At 45.7% G+C, this 15,096-nt stretch overlaps 5 non-coding genes across 5 annotated transcripts; 1 reads left to right on the top strand and 4 right to left on the bottom strand.

Annotated features, from left to right (window-relative positions):
• Positions 1-3,204: 3,204 nt before the first annotated feature.
• Positions 3,205-3,278, bottom strand: trnai-aau (transfer RNA isoleucine (anticodon AAU)). Its single transcript has one exon. It is a non-coding gene; the product is annotated as a tRNA-Ile (tRNA).
• Positions 3,279-4,118: 840 nt separating this feature from the next.
• Positions 4,119-4,200, bottom strand: trnas-aga (transfer RNA serine (anticodon AGA)). Its single transcript has one exon. It is a non-coding gene; the product is annotated as a tRNA-Ser (tRNA).
• A 4,243-nt stretch (positions 4,201-8,443) lies between these two features.
• Positions 8,444-8,516, bottom strand: trnar-acg (transfer RNA arginine (anticodon ACG)). Its single transcript has one exon. It is a non-coding gene; the product is annotated as a tRNA-Arg (tRNA).
• A 3,067-nt stretch (positions 8,517-11,583) lies between these two features.
• Positions 11,584-11,665, top strand: trnas-uga (transfer RNA serine (anticodon UGA)). Its single transcript has one exon. It is a non-coding gene; the product is annotated as a tRNA-Ser (tRNA).
• A 2,259-nt stretch (positions 11,666-13,924) lies between these two features.
• Positions 13,925-14,041, bottom strand: LOC138229239 (U5 spliceosomal RNA). The gene has a single exon (XR_011185706.1). It is a non-coding gene; the product is annotated as a U5 spliceosomal RNA (small nuclear RNA).
• Between the last annotated feature and the right edge of the window lie 1,055 nt (positions 14,042-15,096).

Below are 15,096 nucleotides of genomic sequence, written 5' to 3'. Positions count from 1 at the left end.
ATTATTCCTGGCAGGACTGAGTTTCTAGGAAATGAAAAGTGAAAGAAAAAGTACAGAAGATCAGCCCTTGAATATACAACATTGTGCAGTGAGATTGTTAAATGTATTAGCTGCTATCCTGTGCTAGAGCCTGTCGTGGTAAGCAGTGGATGACAGGATCTAGCACAGATACTAATGAAACACTGTTAATGAAAGATAAAACACTTGAGTCTTATTTTAGTTTTCCATTTCCCTTTCATTTGTGATGTACTGTACAACAGGCCACAGAACATGCACAAAAACAGATATGCACACATTCACACCAGGCAATGACAGTCTGCCCAGTCAGAATCTGAGCTGAGGTATCAGAATTCTGAATTCCCTGAATTCTGTCATGGATCATCCACAATAAGGGCAATATTTGAACACGAGGATCCCCAGGAGAGAGCCTAGTAACATAAATCTTGGAGCAAAAGCAGATGATTAACTTCATAGTTTGTGTGGTTGAGCCAAAGTTGAGCAGGAGGATATGTGAGTCACCATTCTTAGAAATGGATCCAACTTCAGACAGGCGTCAAAAGTAAGAGTATACAGTGCTGGGGCAATGACACTTCAATGATCAGAAGGATAACAAGAGTTTTAATGCATTGAAATTGATTTTCTGGTGATGCACACTGTCATGGAACTATTAATTTTTAAGGATCACTTACTGACGTCAGACAGCTGCCAATTCTCCAGACTGGAAGGATGAACAGTTTATCCCCCTAGGTACCATATTTCCATATTTCGAAGCATTGGAATAATACATGTCATACAGCAACATAAAAACAGGAAGACAAGTATCACAGCCCCTATAATCGGTGTTAGTAACTTAAAAGAAAAACATTCCCCCTGGCCCAAACAGTGATTCTAACCAGGAGAGAAAAGCCGGTGTATCTTTTATGCCTCTCTCTTTATTCACCTTGTCTTTTAGTTCTTTCAAATGCTGAATAGCGAGCGTAAGATTTCCGTAATCATAGTCATTAGCTGGAATATATGTACAACAGGAGTCTCCTACTAAAGCATAGACTCCTCCAGATGCTGCATTTTGAAGGTCCAGCACGAACCTGTTCTGAAGTGCCATTAATCTAACTCCCCTTAATTCTTGTTTGATAGCGTCTAACGTGATATTAATAAAAGAGTACATTTCATAAAAAGTCGCATGGGTGAGGCTGTAGACTGAGGCATTAAAGCACATATATAACAAGATGCATTAAATTTCTTTAACTTTACAGTATGATTTATAAATTTATACCACAAATTACTCATATTCCCCTCATTATCAGTTTCATTCAGCCAGTTTGTATACAAAGAGGCTTCGTGTTTAGATTCTTCCTCTTTTGGGGTGGTGACAGGCTTCTACATAAAAAGGAAAAAGGCTGTGCACATCAGTCCCAAGCAGGTTATCCCCATCTGTCCTTGTGGAGACATCACTCCTGCGCTTTGCTCAGTTCGTTTGTGACCTTTTTACAGTGGGAAGCATGAATCCAGGGCACCATTTCTGTGACCTTCACAGCAGTGGCAGTGGTCAGCAGCACCTGGTACAGCCCCCTCCACCTGAGTGAACACCATTTCTTTTTCCTGAAGTCTTTCACCAGAATCCAGTCTCCTTATTCACTCATTAGTTCTTACAGCACAGGTAAATCCCTGTGGGCTGGAGCCCAGCATAATCCTAGGCTTTTTTGGTCAACATTGGTCAACAGATTGGTCAACAACTGGGTAATAACTCTTAGAAAAATCTACACATTGTTCCCCTGCCTCAGCTGTGACGTTTTGCAGAACAATTCTAGCTGAAGTTGTAAAATTTCTCTTTGTTCCGTTCCTGCAAAACATCTTATTATGAACAAATAAACCACAATAATCATTTGCATCTAGGGGAATCACTCCCAAGGGTAACCCCCCTTAAAGCTATATTGTTCTACCCATCAGGTTCTGCCACTAGATAAGAGAACCTTTCCCATGAAATCATTTTTTGACCTTCATGATCCCTTCAGGGCGTACAATTAGCACAGAAGCAGCAGCTTTAGTCCACATGTTTTTCAAACAGGATATTAACGATATGATCATAACGAATAATACCAGACCCACAAATATGTATTGAACCAGAGACCCTCTCCATGTTCCTAGCACAGACTGTAGCCATGCACCAATACCCCAATCATCTGGATTGCAGGATTTACGAAGAAAATTATTTTCGCAGTAATTAATTTATTATATTTACTATATTTATTATACACGTGTAAATTAATTACTGCGAAAATAATTTACTTCGTACACTGTGCAGAGTGCCGTATACTCCTAGTTGCGGCACACACGATACATACAGTAAAAAGCCTCAGGCACTGTGTTAGATGTGTTTTCGACGTTATATATGCGTTTATTAATGTCGTCGATTTTACGGTTGCAATTCGACGTTGATTATACGTCGAGGCGACGTATATATACGTATAGCCGTATTTTCGCCGTGAATATACGTATATTCGACGAATCAATGCCCACTGGGTAAACTCTTGAGCAAACTCTGAACCAGCTCTAAGGAAACTAATCCGATTAGACGTTACTTTGACTCATCTTTTTACGCTCAGTGCTGGATTGCTCAAACTCCAGCTAGGGTTAGGGTTAGCATTCCCACGCTACTTCGACACTTTGTTTACGCTCAGTGCTGGATTTTGGGAACTTCAGGACGAGTGGGAATTTTCTCCTATCTGTCAATTCTGTTTTGTTTTGGAGACTCTTGGCTGCCTATGTTGTACAGTGCAGCGTGAAGGAAACATTTTCCAAAACTGTGTCAGCTCAAAAGTTGTAAGAAAACCTCTCCAGCTGCTTTAACTCTCTTCATATTTGTCATTTAATGTGACACTCGATGTATAACTGGAGCCTCACATATGCAAATGGTGAGGCTCCAGTTCAACACCACTTTACAGTATCTGACAAAAGCATGGCAGACTGTGCCATGACCGGCAGATAACTTCTGCTTATTTTTACCATATTAAACATTGGAAATCCAACCACTTGCATTTGTGACACTTGATTTTGACTCCACCTAAGACACTCTTAAATCTTCAAACACTTTTCTCTTCTCCCGCAACACTCTTGTCTGTCGGCACTATGTGGCAGCGTTGCATGACAACCCCTCTCACCACGGAAAGGAACCTAACAGCTTTGGTAAGAGAGGAGAAAAGAACCTGGCCCGTACGGGGATCGAACCCGTGACCTTGGCGTTATTAGCACCACGCTCTAACCAACTGAGCTAACCGGCCTCATGACGGTGGTCCTCTCTGTGCTGCAAATAATCGAACTCAGGGAATTTCTTTTGCCCTCCTTTGAATAGAAAGCCGTGTAATTCAGTGTACGGGCTTTCTCGTGCAGTTTCATGTTCTTGTAACCCAAATCCTACACTGGCCTGAAGAGTCCCCCCATTTCACAGCATTTTTCAGCTGATTTAAAATGTACCTAAAGGAGAAGCATTATTGAAGACCATCAATTACCAAGAGCTTTTGTCAAAGGTTTTGGTGGTCATTTTTAATGACCACAGAGCACTATGACCTCGGTTTTACATCTCATCCGAAAGACAGCGCCCTTTTACAACACAGCGTCTCCGTCACTATGCTGGGACATTGGGACCCGCACAGACCTCAGGGTGAGCGCCCCCCCGCCGGCACCATTAACACCGCTTCCAGCTGGAAGCTTTGTTTTTCCCTGTAGCTTACCCTCATCCGGGTACTGACCTGGCTCACACCTGCTAAGCTTCAGTGGGTTTTCAGTTGCGAGTTGCAAGGGGATGCAAGTGATGGAGCTGCTCGCTGCAAAAGCCACTACATTGGCCGGGAATCAAACCCAAGCCTCCCGCGTGGCAGGCAAGAATTCTACCACTGAACCACCAATGCTCAGTGTCTGGGCCTTCAAAAAAGACGCTTTTTTGGTGCTCTGTGCAAAAAGCGTCGACATATGCTTCCAGCTGCAAAATGCCATTCGCGGATGCTGAAGAATTTATTTTCAAGGCAGCGGGTACAAGCGATTGGGCGTTTTAAAACCACCAGGAACAGCAAAGAGGCGCGCTTCTTTGCTTGCGCCGGAACACACCGACTGGAGGCGGACAACGTAGTCGGCAGGATTCGAACCTGCGCGGGGAGACCCCAATGGATTTCTAGTCCATCGCCTTAACCACTCGGCCACGACTACAGCAAGCCCCGCTGCCGCTGCGTTGTTGCTACAATCTTACCTGGATCGCGAGGCGCCGGCGGAAGCCTATTTCAAAGTCGTTCTCCGTTTCAAAAAAACATTTCCAAAATACAAGCCTTGCAGACAGACACGCCTCAGAGGACTTAAGGGTGGCTTCATGTCGGAATGATAAAGTCTCCCCGTCCGGACATGAAAATTCCACTTTGTTACACACAAAAAAAGAATCAACAACAGAGAAATGCCCACAAGCATTTGAAAAGCCGCACCACGTCGCACTTGAAATACCTCTTACATTAGTGGTAGACGCAGGAATCGCCTTTTTATTTACGCTCTTACCAACGCGATGGAAAGCAAAACAAAGCAAAGCAGAGCAAAACAAAACGAACAAACGAAAACCCTCACGTCCCGCACTTGCATATAACGCCGTTACGTGCCCAAGCGGTATTGTACGTCATCCTAGCACTGCACGCCGGTGCGTATGGTATATGGGAACGAGCACACGCCACGAATCGTCTCGTATCACTCCCTACAGCTGTAAGGTGCCTTGAAGCGTGCACCCCCAACATTCTTCTTTGCTCATCTGTGAAAGGTAAACTCTTGAGCAAACTCTGAACCAGCTCTAAGGAAACTAATCCGATTAGACGTTACTTTGACTCATCCTTTAAGGGACCCTTGTTAATTGGAGAAATCAATGATTTCGAATGAATTCTGTATGCGTTAAAAGACAGCTATACACAGAAAACATGCAGGACACTGCTCATGATGTTTCCCGAGCCGAAACACAGTGCGTTTTTCCAAGCCATCTGACCAAGCCTGCCCACTGAAAACTGCAGGAGATCGTGTAAAGACGTTCAAGTTTGTAACTACTGCACGCACAGGAAGCAGAATAAATTCCTCTATTCAAACTTTCAAAGGTTTGCTTTGCGAACGCTGCAGGACATCGCACAATCTCTTTTGAACAGGGACAAACGATTTCTTATGGGGCGCAGTAAGTACAGACGTTTAAAAAGCTCCACTCATGCCAATGATGCAGCATGAAGAAGCGCAACCTAAAGTTTGCATTCCTAGCACTGTTGCATTCCCCGCATCAGTAGCTAAGAGAATATAATTTACGACTCTTGTTAATACAGTTTCAGAAACCAGACTGAAATTTCTCAAGTATATTATTTGAATCCATTTGATGTTGGGCAACAACTATTCTTTCAAGACTTTTAGATTGAAATGGGACCTTTGAGACAGGCCTGTAGTTGTTAAGAACTTGTGGATCCAAATTTGACTTCTTAAGGAGCGGTCTAAGAACCACTACCTTAAATTGATCATGTACGACGCCTGACGCAAGCGATGCATTCATCATACTAATTATAGGTCCTGCCAGTCCTTCGAGGGAATCTTTGACTAGCTGAGTGGGGATGGGATCTAGCGAACAGGTGGTTGACTTTGTCTTACGTCTGTGTTCATGAGTCCACCATAAGAAGAAATCTGAACAGGAGTGGTGATCATGCGAGGTCACCACGGAGGAAACCACTGCTCTCCCCCCAAAAAAAACCACCACTGCCCCTCTCAAGTTTGCTAAAGACCACATGGATGTTCCACAACTCCTGGAACAATGTTCTGTGGACAGACGTGACAAAAGTTGAACTTGTTGGTAAATGTGCACAGCGTTATGTTTGGAGATAACAAAACACCACATACCAACTCCAAAACCTCATCCCACCTGGGAAGCATGGCGGAGGCTGTACGGCTTGCAATCATCGAGGGACCGATGAATTCCAAGATGTATCAGGAAATTCTACAGCAGAATGTCAGGGTGTCTGCCTGTGATCTAAAACTCGAAAGACGCTGGGTCATGCAGCATGACAAAAACAAAGGAGTACATCAACAACAGAGTGGCTGAAACAGTAGAAATTCCGTATGTTGGGATGGCCAAGTAAGAGTCCTGACACACACGCTTTCACTCATATGAGCTACACGGCTACCAAGATGATCTCAGATGCGCCGAGCTGGTACGGAACATATTGAACTGATCGACGGCGAATTGTCTCTCAGACAGGCTTTTCACCTCTAAGCTCCCTGACTGACAGTGATCAGCTAGGTAGTAAAACAGTCAGCTGCTTCTAAGCCTTAAACAGCTGCATCTCGGCGCTTCCACGGAGAGATGATTTGAAAGCCGAACATCGCCCATTGGGAACACCTTACTATCACTAGTTTAAGAGACTCTTAAGGTCTTGCAGAGGTGCCTGTCTAATAGCATGCGCTTTGCAAGCTATAGGTGTTTAGGCTGAGGCAGAATGCCTGTTAACAAAATGTTTTTCTAAAGGGGCCTCGCACTCTTTTCCAAGCAATGGTCACCATCCCCACCGAGTGTCACAATGTAGTCATGTCCTAGGACATCACCTGTTAGTCTCCATTTGTCTGCAACCAACACTTTAGGTTACGGGGTCACAACCGCACCCCGGAGACCAGAGGAGCCGTTGGCATTCTGGCGGCGCAGATTGGGCTGAAGATGGGGCGCTTGAATCTCGCTGTTGGAGGCCGTCTGAAACTGACCCAAGCCTTTCCCTTGAATTAAATGTAAATAAGAAATGAACCCCAGATGCACATGGAATCAATCACGTGTTTCCTTTGAGCCGTTTCAGAGACTGCTCCAGAGTTTACCTTGCACAGATGCGCAAAGATTAATGATGGGGGTGCACGCTTCCAGGCGTCTTACAACTGTAGGGACTGATTAGAGACAATTCGTAGCTTGTGCTCATTTCCCTCTATTCCCCGTGTTGCAGTGGTAGGATGACTTAAATTCCTGCTTCGACACGTAACGGGATTATAATCAAGTGCAGGAGCTGAGGGCTTTAGTTTTGTTTCGTTTTCCATGGCGTTCGTAAGCGCGCAAATCAAAGGCAATTCCTGCGTCTAACACGAATGTAAATGCTTTTGAAAGTGCAGTGTGGTGCAGCTTGTAAAATCCTTGTCCACATTTGTGGTTTGTTGATGTTTTTTCTGTCTGCCAAAGTTGCATTTTGACATCCGGACTGGGGGACTTTATCATTTGAACGTGAAGCCAGCCTTAAACCCTCTGAGGCGTGTCTGTCTGCCGGCACGAATCTTGTGAAAGGTATTTTTTTTAACGGAGAGCAACTTTAAAAAGGTTTCCGCAGCCACCTCGCAGTCCGTGTTTGATTATAGGAGGAATGCGGCGGCGGGGAGCTCGCATTTGTCGTGCTCGAGTGGTTAAGGCGATGGGCTCGAAATGCGTTGGGGCTTCCCCGCGCAGGTTCGAAACCTGCCGACTCCGGCGTCTGCCGCACGTCGCCTTGTGCCTGCACGGCAGAGGCGAAGTGCCGCTTCTCCTTTCCTGGTACTATAAAAACGCTAAATCGCTTGGCCCCGCTGCCATGGACATCAATTCTTCAGATAACCACACATTTTGCGTTCGCACCTCTGGTGCTCTACTTATGCCTTTGAAAACCTAATGAATAAAGCTGTAAGAACCGACACGATGTGTAGGTGCTCTTAAAGCACGCAGTAAAGAACTGTTAACAGCAAGGGTTTCAGTGGGTTAACTGAGGAGAAGGCGTGATCGCTAATTGTTGACTTTTTATTTGGTGTTAGAAACACTCTTACTGTGCATGACGTGCAACAAATGTAGCCACAGAAATTGCATCACGCTTTCATGTATGCTATTGCAGACACCAACGTTGCCTAGATAGAAAACCGAAATAGCCGTGGGTTTGCTTGCTGGTCTGAAGGATCTCTCTTCGAATCTCTATCATTTGTCAATGGAAGTAAAAGGCGCTGCAATCTGATACGTTCAGAATCAAACCCGCAGCTGTTGTTCGACTTTATTTCTTGACTAATTACAACTGAGTGTCGCATGAGCAGTTACATAAACTTGTCTGGTATATTTGAACACAAATGCCGTTCTTCAATTAAAACTAACAGTACATTGTCAGGGACATTCAGTTCTATACAAACAAGAGACAGACAAGAGAATATTTCTACCGTTCATGTGGACTACGTGTTGACTTACTGATCGGAATAATTGAAAGGTTCGGGCTCATAGCTGATGGAGTGCGTGCTAATTAGAACAGCAACGCTGAGCTCTCAGCACCGTATTGAGCCCAGGTGTTTTTCTAAAGCTGTCAGGTGCAGTTCATTTACATGAAGGAAATCTCTTACTGGGTACGATTACAATGCAGTAAGTAGCACAGACTACTTAGGGAGTAGCCCGATGCATTTAAAAACGACCCGAGCCAGGCAGGAGTCGAACCTGCAATCTCCTGATCCGTAGTCAGACGCGTTATCCATTGGGCCACTGGCCCTGGTATGACACTGCAGGACTGTAACCCAGTGAGATCAGCACTGCAACTAGTAAAATATTACCCCCGGTCCATTCTTTTCCAAAAGTGAGAAACACCTGTTTTCTACATTTTGTCTGTTTTAAAACCATATCTTTTTAAACCAAACCAAGAGTTTGTCTTTTGCACTGATATTCTGATTCATTTCGATTTCAAAGAAAAAAAAAAACATTATCTTCCAAAGCATCATAAAATTGTCCATTCTTCCAGACTCTACTTCTCTCTTGTAGTAGTACAGCAGACCTTTGCAGGTGAGCAGATCACAGAGTCTGAAATATGCTTCCTCCATCAAGCAAAGTACCTGAACATGACTCTGTCTTCATAAAAGCGCCCCTGTAATAAAGAAATTAAATCCGAAATCAAGAGGGCAGTTGCCTACTGAAGTTCAAGAAGTCATCAATTTTAACCTAGCAACACATTAAAGGCTGCATCTATACAAGTACGATTCTAGAAATGCTCACCAGATTACGTTTTAAGAAGGAACTGCGCCTCAGGTTCCGCCGAGATCTTAACTTGGATGGCAGGATTCAGAGTCCGGAGTGCGGACTGATGGCGCACGGAGGGTCCACATACTGTGGATCCCTCAGTTTTCTTCCGCGTGTTTAAACCGCCAGCGTGTGACTCCCCTGTCCCCGTGACCTCATTGCTCTGCTCTCGCCTCTGTGCAGCTGAGCCCGACTCATGGTAAAGTGGAAAACAATATGCCCTCAACGTGGGATTTACTCTGGATCGAGGATAGATGTCACCTTTTTATCGTTGAACAGGATGTATGTGATGTGGCGACTAGGTTCAATTTTGTATCCTTTTAAAAGATTAAGGACTGGGGTGAGCGTGATTTACCACCCTTTCAGCTAAGAACCCGACATGAGCACCGTTTAAGCTGCATAGACTCGGTCGTTTAACTCTTCTCCATTAGCAGGGTTAAGGTTAAAGAAAAAAAACATTGCTGACTTCTTTTTTTTTGCCAGCCGCTAGTGCTGATTAGCAATGTTTGTATTTCATGTTTTGCAAGTTGCATCCATTTTAAGAAAAACAAGTCGCGTTAAAGACAGGAAATGAATACTTGCATTTAATTAAGTCTAGCCGTAGGCGGTTGTCTGTAAGGACCAGTTCTGTTCAAGAAGACACAACAAAGAAGGCACCACTGGGATTCGGACTCAGGATCTCCTGTTTAAGAGACAAGCACTTTAACCAACTAAGCCACGGCGCCCCGGGATAGTTGTCCTTTTGCAGCCACTTGGACACACCACTCAGACACATCTGCATTCGGTGTGTGCTCCGCCTGCTCGCTGAGCAAGTTGCCACCTTTATACAATAGCAACATCGACACCAAGAGAAAGGATGACAAATGGCTTTTATCTGGAACTTTTCATGTCCAAGGAGCTCAATGTGCTTTCTGTGTACAACAGGGCCACTGAACTCCACACTGGCCACTGAACCACAGCAGTGGCTTGCTGGCTTGACATCTCCCAAGGAAAATGTTGAAATTGCATGTGGAACAGGAAAAGGACCCTCGAGTACGAGGGAAAAAAAATAAAAAGATCATCTGGAGCGCGCCAACCCATGTCTGGACAGCCCAGTTTCGTCGACAAGGTGGCCGAGTGGTTAAGGCGATGGACTATTAATTCATTGTGCTCTACATGCATGGGTTTGAATCAATTCCTCGTCGCTCTCTATGTCTGACACGTGTGCCTGTTCGACGTTGGCCCTCCTTTTGTTTGCTCCAGTACTAGAGCCTTACATTTTCTAGCGGTGGCTGAACATGGTATAGTAGGCTAACGTCGGTATCGAGCAGTGGCAGTAACAGTATTTACGTGCCGCTGCTGCCAAGTGGCTTTGGGTTGAGACCGCGTTTTCACTTACTTGCAGCAAAAACGGAGAAAGCGATTTTTGACAGTCTCTCGAGAGACTGCGCTAGGTGTTTAGGGATAGACTTTGTCAGTTCCCAATGGGATGATGGCCTCTCAAATAGTTTGTGATTCCTCTAGACGTTTATACAGTAGAAGCCTGCTTCGTGGCTTAAATCCAAGCTAAGGAAACGAGTTTGAGGTCTGATGCAGAACTGCGAATTCAATGAAGGGGAACACTACAGTACATTGCACTGTATGTGTGAGGAAAGCTGCCCCCTTCTGTTCCTTGTCGACCGAACAGAGGACTGTAAAGGATACCGCCAAGAAACTTTAGGATGCTGGTTGGAATCCAGCTCCAAAGAAGCCCCTTTGGGTGTTATGTCATCAAAAAGTAAGAACAGAGAATCTCCCTTGGATCAAAAGCGCAACAGAACTGTTTTCCATGGAGCAGGTTTCAGACCCGTAGACCTGTTTTATTTGTAGGGCAGGGCGCATTCCCAAACGCGAATCTCCTGTTTTAGAAATGCTTTGGGCGGCGTGAAGTGAAAATAAGAAGTGGGCTCCAGATGCACATGGAAGCAATCAAGTGTTTCATCCGAGCTGTTTCAAAGACTGCTCAAGAGCTTTCCTTTTACAGAGGCCCAACGATTAATGATGGGGGTGCACCCTTCAATGTGCCTTACGACTCTAGGGAGTGATTGAGACGATTCGTAGCGTGTGTTCATTTCCCTCTATTCCCCATGTTACAGTGGTAAGATGACGTAAATTCCTGCTTCGACACGTAACGGCATTATAATCAAGTGCAGGAGCTGAGGGCTTTTGTTTTGTTTCGTTTTCTATGGCGTTCGTAAGCGCGCAAAACAAAGACAATTCCTGCATCTAACACGAATGTAAATGCTTTTGAAAGTGCAGTGTGGTGCAGCTTGTAAAATCCTTGTCCACATTTGTGGTTTGTTGATGTTTTTTCTGTCTGCCAAAGTTGCATTTTGACATCCGGACGGGGAGACTTTATCATTTGAACGTGAAGCCAGCCTTAAACCCTATGAGGCGTGTCTGTCTGCCGGCATGTATCTTGTGAAAGGTATTTTTTTTTTAACGGAGAGCGACTTTAAAAAAGTTTCCGCAGCCACCTCGCACTCCGTGTTAGATTATAGGAGGAATGGGGCGGCGGCGAGCTCGCTGTAGTCGTGGCCGAATAGTTAAGGCAATGGACTTGAAATCCATTGGGGACTCCCCGCTCAGGTTCGAATCCTGCCGACTACGGCGTCTGCCGCACGTCACCTTGTGCCTGTGCGGCAAAGGCGAAGTGCCGCTTCTCCTTTCCTGGTACTATAAAAATGCTACATCGCTTGGTCCTGCTTCCATGGAAAGCAGTTCTTCAGGTGATTCTAGTCTCTTACCAAAGCTGTTAGGTTCCTTTCCGTGGTGAGATGGGTTGTCATGCAACGCTGCCACATAGTGCCGACAGACAAGTGTGTTGCGGGAGAAGAGAAAAGTGTTTGAAGATTTAAGAGTGTCTTAGGTGGAGCCAAAATCAGGTGTCACAAATGCAAGTGGGAAGATTTCCAATGATTAATATGGTCAAAATAAGCGGAAGTTACCAGCTGGTCCGGCACAGTCTGCCATGCTTTTGTCATATACTGTAAAGTGGTGTCGAACTGGGTGTCGAACTGGAGCCTCACCATTTGCATATGTGAGGCTCCAGTTATACATCGAGTGTCACATTAAATGACAAAAATGAAGAGAGTTAAAGCAGCTGGAGAGGTTTTCTTACAACTTTTGAGCTGACACAGTTTTGGAAAATGTTTCCTTCACGCTGCACTGAACAACATAGGCAGCCAAGAGTCTCCAAAACAAAACAGAATGGACAGATAGGAGAAAATTCCCACTCGTCCTGAAGTTCCCAAAATCCAGCACTGAGCGTAAACAAAGTGTCTAAGTAGCGTGGGAATGCTAACCCTAACCCTAGCTGGAGTTTGAGCAATCCGGCACTGAGCGTAAGAAGATGAGTCAAAGTAACGTCTAATCGGATTAGTTTCCTTAGAGCTGGTTCAGAGTTTGCTCAAGAGTTTACCTTTCACAGATGAGCAAAGAAGAATGTTGGGGGTGCACGCTTCAAGGCGCCTTACAGCTGTAGGGAGTGATTCGAGACGATTCGTGGCGTGTGCTCGTTCCCATATACCGTACGACCCGGGGTGCAGTGCTAGGATGACGTACAATACCGCTTGGACACGTAACGGCGTTATATGCAAGTGCAGGATGTGAGGGTTTTCGTTTGTTTGTTTTGTTTTGTTTTGCTCTGCTTTGCTTTGTTTTGCTTTCCATCGCGTTGGTAAGAGCGTAAATAAAAAGGCGATTCCTGCGTCTACCACTAATATAAGAGCTATTTCAAGTGCGACGTGGTGCGGCTTTTCAAATGCTTGTGGGCATTTCTCTGTTGTTGATTCTTTTTTTGTGTGTAACAAAGTGGCATTTTCATGTCCGGACGGGGAGACTTTATCATTCCGACATGAAGCCACCCTTAAGTCCTCTGAGGCGTGTCTGTCTGCAAGGCTTGTATTTTGGAAATGTTTTTTTGAAACGGAGAACGACTTTGAAATAGGCTTCCGCTGGCGCCTCGCAATCCAGGTAAGATTGTAGCAAGAACGCAGCGGCGGTGGGGCTTGCTGTAGTCGTGGCCGAGTGGTTAAGGCGATGGACTAGAAATCCATTGGGGTCTCCTCGCGTAGGATCCAATCCTGCCGACTACGTTGTCCGCCTCCAGTCGGTGTGTTTCGGCACAATCAAAGAAGCGTGCCTCTTTGCTGTTCCTGGTGGTTTTAAAACGCCCAATCGCTTGTACTCGCTGCCTTGGAAATAAGTTCTTCAGCGTCCGCGAATGGCATTTTGCAGCTGGAAGCAGATGTCGATGCGTTTTGCACAGAGCACCAAAAAAGCGTCTTTTTTGAAGGCCTAGGCACTGAGCATTGGTGGTTCAGTGGTAGAATTCTCGCCTGCCACGTGGGAGGCTCGGGTTCGATTCCTGGCCAGTGCAGTGGCTTTTGCAGCGAGCGGCTCCATCACTTGCATCCCCTTGCAACTCGCAACTGAAAACCCACTGAAGCTAAGCAGGTGTGAGCCAGGTCAGTACCCGGATAAGGGTGAGCTACAGGGAAAAACAAAGCTTCCAGCTGGAAGCGGTGTTAATGGTGCCGGCGGGGGGGCGCTCACCCTGAGGTCTGTGCGGGTCCCAATGCCCCAGTATAGTGACGGAGATGCTGTGTTGTAAAAGGGCGCTGTCTTTTGGATGAGATGTAAAAACGAGGTCACAGCGCTCTGTGGTCATTCAAAATGACCACCAAAACCTTTGACAAAAGCTCTTGGTAATTGATGGTCTTCAATAATGCTTTTCCTTTAGGTACATTTTAAATCAGCTGAAAAATGCTGTTTTGCATTCATGTGTTTAAGTAGCCTGTGCTACTTACTGCATTGTAAGAGCGATTGTGAGCGGTTTTGTTTTCTCTCTTTGACCAGCCCAGCTGCGCCCCACCCGAAGGCAGGGAAGCACAAAAATTGTATGGAACTCATTCATGCTCCTCTCCATGGAAATCTTTAGTAAAAGGCAAAAGATTTGTACGAGATGAAGAGAAACCAGAGTGCGTGGCTGGACAGCTGCAGGAGCCCAGGCCGCCTTCAAGTCCTCTGCCCTGCCGGTCGTGGTTGGCAATGCACCTGGCCTTACAAACGAGCCAGTGCGGCCCGTTCAGCTCCGGGCTCATCGCCTGCAGCTCTCGGCTTACCTGGCAGGGGAGATACCTTGATCAGCCTGTAGTTGGAGTAGTTGGATTGTTTTCTTGTTTTCTGGAAGCAGTGTTTGTTTTGCAGTTTGAGATGGCAACCTTTGGATCCCGCAAGAATGCTGTACGTTTTGAGCTTTTGGATGACCTCTTCATGGATCGTATGCAGTTCAGCAGAAAAGTGTTACAGAAGGAACGTGGCTTTGAACCTCGGCACTTGGATTTCATCTTCGCTCTCCCAGGTCAGAAAGCATTTGAGGTTGTTTTTGCTACCTATTCTCTGTTTGAACAATGTGTGGATGTGTTTGAGGCAAAAAGAGGGAAAGTTCCTGCCCTTGAGAAGATCAACTTGCAGCCTCTGACACAGAGAGAGAGGAAAACGGTGCATGTTGTTATGTTCTCGGAAATGGCAAAGACGGAGGACATTCACACCTGGCTTAAGCAGTACTGCACCGTCCACCATGGAACTGAGGTTAGAGATGTTGACGGTATAAAAACAGGAGCAAGAAAATTTGAGGTTCGCTTGCTACCGGACAATGTAAATGGAGGCTTAAGGCACCTGCCCTCTACAATCCGGCTTGGCGCCTGCAATGGCTATGTTTTTTATGTGGGACAACCAAAGGTGCGTCGGCGCTGTGGTGCTGTGGGACACCTGGCATCGTCCTGCACTGTGAAATGCTGCAAGACCTGTGGCAAACAGGGACATTTAGCCTCTGACTGTTCAATGCTGCCAAAGTGCAATTTATGTGGCTCGGAAGGACACGTTTTTAAGAACTGCCCTCACGCCTACGCCAATAAACTCAAAATGAGAAAGGATGAGGCAGTGCTTGTTTCAGCCAAACCGGCCCGAAAAGCCAAAGCAAACAACAAGTCAAACAAAGAACCCTTGTTGGACAAAGAGTCTCAGCCTCCAGCCAG

The sequence above is a fragment of the Lepisosteus oculatus genome, unplaced genomic scaffold, assembly GCF_040954835.1.
Source record: "Lepisosteus oculatus isolate fLepOcu1 unplaced genomic scaffold, fLepOcu1.hap2 HAP2_SCAFFOLD_416, whole genome shotgun sequence".
Classification (NCBI taxonomy): Eukaryota; Metazoa; Chordata; class Actinopteri; order Semionotiformes; family Lepisosteidae; genus Lepisosteus; species Lepisosteus oculatus.
The sequence above is the reverse complement of the archived record's forward strand: the minus strand, read 5'-3'. Positions and strand labels throughout refer to the sequence as shown.